Genomic DNA, 4,396 nt, shown 5'->3' on the forward strand with positions numbered 1-4,396 from the left:
TTACCAGGACACGTACACAGAGCATTCGCAGACCAGCTGGCAAGTGCCTACACTGACATTTTCAACCTCTCCCTGAACCAGCCTGTAATATCTACATGTTTCAAGCAGACCACCATAGTCCCTGTGCCAAAGAACACCAAGGGAACCTGTCTAAATGACTATCGCCCCGTAGCACTCACATCTATAGCCATGAAATGCTTTTAAAAGGCTCACATCAACACCATCATCCCAGACCCACTCCAATTCACATACCGCCGCAACAGATCCTCAAATGACACAAGCTCTATTGCATTGCACACTGCTCTCTCAACACCATAGTGCCCTCCAAGCTCATTACTAAGCTCAGGACCCTGGTACTGAACACCTCTGTCTGCAACTTGATCCTGGACCTCCTGACGGGCCACTCCTAGGTGGTGAGGGTAGGTAACAGGCCATCAGGGGTGTGTGCTTAGTCCCCTCCTGTACTCCCCGTTCACCCACGACTGTGTGACCGCACACGACCAACACCATCATTAAGTTTGCTGATGATACGACGGTGATAGGCCTGATGAAACAGCGTATAGGGAGGAGGTAAGTGATGCCAGGACAACAACCTCTCCCTCAATGTCAGCAAGACAAAGGAGCTGATCGTAGACTACAGGAAATGGAGGGCCGAGCATTCCCCCATCCTCATCGACGGGCTGTAGTGGAGCAGGTCGAAAGCTTCAAGGTCCTCAGTGTCACTAAGGAATGGTCCGCACACACCAACACAGTCGTGAAGAAGGCACGGCAACTCCTCTTCCCCCTCAGGAGGCTGAAAATATTTGCCATGGGCCTTCATATCCCAAAAAGTTTGACAGCTGCACCATTGAGAGCATCTTGACTGTCTGCATCACCGATAGGTATGGCAACTGCTGGGCATCTGACCGCAAGGCACTACAGAAGGTTGTGTGTACGGCCCAGTACGTCACTGGGGCCGAGCTCCCTGCCAACCAGGACCTCTATACTAGGCGGTGCCCCAAAATAATTATCAAAGACATGGACTGTTCTCTTTGCTACCACACCGCAAGCGGTACCGATGCACCATGCCTGGAATCAACAGGACCCGGAACAGCTTCTACCCCCCCCCCCAAGACATAAGACTGATCAAATAGTTAACCAATCGGCATTGACCCTTTTTTATTTATTTTTATCGGCAACTGTTTATTATCTATCCTGTTGCCTAGACACTATATGTACATACTGTATCTACCTCAATTACCTCATACACCTTTACATCGACTCAGTACTGGTACCCAGTATATATAGCCACGTTATCATTACTCATTGTGTATTTTTCCTTGTGTTATAATTGTTCCTATATTTTTCTCTCTGTATTGTTGGGAAGGGCCCCTAAGTCAGCATTTCACTGTTATTCTACACCTGTTGTTTACTAAGCATGTGACAAATAAAATTGTATTTGATCTGAATGATGAGGAACTATTTCGGCCCAAATTGCTTTGATGTGTTAAAACAGCCATCTTCATTTAGTGTGCAGGTTGGCTCCCACTCAGGGCTGGATGAGAGGCTTTTGTGAGGAGCACCTGTAATGATGTATGAGGTAGTGCTGAGTGGAGGGGGAACTGAGAGGATGGTAGCCCTATCCAGAGGACTGCTCCACAGGCCACCTCAGCCTCCCACCCTCCTGGAGATAATGGAGATCCTCTCCAAACACATTAGATTCCCCATGAGACAGCCCTCACAAGTGGCTGGAGTGGCCTGCACGCTCCTCTCCCAAGTGCCATAGAATTATAATGCAGACACTAGTCGAGGCACTGGCTATACAATTTACACCGCGCCTGTGTCCTTCACAATCTCATTATTTGCCCTATTTTTGTTGAGGATTTTCCACAATGTGAAAAATTGGGTATTTTTCGTTCATGAGCATGGAAATAGAATCACTTCTCTTTTGTCTCTGCAACTGAACATTTTCACCATAAAACCATTTGGTGCTATTAACAAACCTATGGGCACATTGTGACTGGGACTGTTGGTTGGTTGCGTAGTAATTAATCAGATCAGCCTTGGCAAGGGTTTGGATACAGTATATAAATATTGTGTATATTGTATTTGTAAATGTTGTAAATTTGTATGATTTGTGTACAGGCAGGGCTCCCTTGAAAAAGAAGACTTGGTCTCAATGGGATTTCCCTGCTAAAATAAATGTTAAATAAATACAAATATCCCCACCAGACTCAAAGACGAGGAAATTATACAAGGTATGAGTCAACATTATGAAAGACAGGTTCACATCATTATTGTGTAGCTATCCACAAACAATACTGTCCTTATTCAGCATCTGTCATCTATTTACAGCACCGGATAAATTGACAAAATGGAGGATGAAAATGTAGGCCAATACAGGTCATACCAATGTGTATTACAGAATCCTGCATATTCCATCACCTCAATGACAACAGATGTACAGTTCAAGTCAGAAGTTTACATAAACTGAGTTTAAATGTATTTGGCGTTTAGGCGTTTCACAATTCCTGACATTTAATAATAATACAAATCAAATTTGATTTGATTTAAAAAATTCCCTTTCTTAGGTCAGTTAGGATCACCACTTTATTTTAAGAATGTGAAATGTCAGAATAATAATAGAGAGAATTATTACTTTTATTTCTTTCATCACATTCCCAGTGGGTCAGAAGTTTACATACACTCAATTAGTATTTGGTAGCATTGCCTTTAAATTGTTTAACTTGGGTTAAACCTTTCGGGTAGCCTTCCACAAGCTTGCCACAATAAATTGGGTGAATTTTGGCCCATTCCTTCTGACAAAGCTGGTTTGTAGGCCTCCTTGCTCGAACACGCTTTATCAGTTCTGTCCACAAATTTTCTGTTGGATTGAGGTCAGGGCTTTGTGATGGCCACTCCAATAACTTGACTTTGTTGTCCTTAAGCCATTTCTCCACAACTTTGGAAGTATGCTTGGGGTCATTGTCCATTTGGAAGACCCATTTGCGACCAAGCTTAAACTTCCTGACAGATGTCTTGAGATGTTGCTTCAATTTATGCACATAATTTTCTTTCCTCATGATGCCATCTATTTTGTGAAGTGCACCAAAGCACCCCCACAACATGATGCTGCCACCCCCGTGCTTCACGGTTGGGATAGTGTTCTTCGGCTTGCAAACCTCCCTCTTTTTCCTCCAAACATAATGATGGTCATTATGGCCAAACAGTTCTATTTTTGTTTCATCAGGCCAGAGGACATTTCTCCAAAAAGTACGATCTTTGTCCCCATGTGCAGTTGCAAACCATAGTCTGGCTTTTTTGTGGCGGTTTTGGAGCAGTGGCTTCTTCCTTGCTGAGTGGCCTTCCAAGGTTATGTCGATATAGGTCTGGTTTTACCTTGGATATAGATACTTTGTACCTGTTTCCTCCAGCATCTTCACAATGTCCTTTGCTGTTGTTCTGGGATTGATTTGCACCTTTCACACCAAAGTACGTTCATCTCCTTCCTGAGCGGTATGACGGCTGCGTGGTCCCATGGTGTTTATACTTGCGTACTATTGTTTGTACAGATGAACATGGTACCTTCAGGCGTATAGAAATTGCTCCCAAGGATGAACCAGACTTGTGGAGGTCTACAACTTTTTTTCTGAGGTCTTGGCTGATTTCTTTTGATTTCCCCATGATGTCAAGCAAAGAGGCACTGAGTTTGAAGGTAGGCCTTGAAATACATCCATAGGTACATCTCCAATTGATTCAATTGATGTCAATTAGCCTATCAGAAGCTTCTAAAGCCATGACATCCTTTTCTGGAATTTTCCAAGATGTTTAAAGGCACAGTCAACTTAGTGTATGTAAATTTCTGACCCACTGGATTTGGTACAGTGAATTATAAGTGAAATAATCTGTCTGTAAACAATTGTTGGAAAAATTACTTGTGTCATGCACAAAGTAGTTGTCCTAACCGACTTTCCAAAACTATAGTTGGTCCATTTGTGGATTGGTTGAAAAACGAGTTTTAATGACTCCAACCTGAGTGTATGTAAACTTCCGACTTCAACTGTATATACCATGTACCTAAAAAATACTTTAAACTTATTCTAAGTTATCTGACAACACTGACTTTGTTTCTTCTTCTCTCCGTCATCCCTCTCTCACCGATCAGTCCTCTGGCAGTGGCCCCACGGCCTGTATGCAACCTGCCATCACTGCAGCTGCTGTGACCTTTCCACGGGGCTGAGTTGAGTTCAGACCTCAATTCTCCAGGAGGCCTCATTATCAGGAAACCATTAGTGGGAATTTGTCAAAGCATGCCTCGGAGACACACACAAAAACCGGGTGTGGAGTTACGTTGGTGTGTTCTGGTTTCTGTCTCAGCATTGTTCAGAGAACATGTAGAGGTCAGAGGAAAAGACAA

This window comes from Oncorhynchus kisutch, linkage group LG28 (assembly GCF_002021735.2).
Source record: "Oncorhynchus kisutch isolate 150728-3 linkage group LG28, Okis_V2, whole genome shotgun sequence".
NCBI classification, from domain to species: Eukaryota; Metazoa; Chordata; class Actinopteri; order Salmoniformes; family Salmonidae; genus Oncorhynchus; species Oncorhynchus kisutch.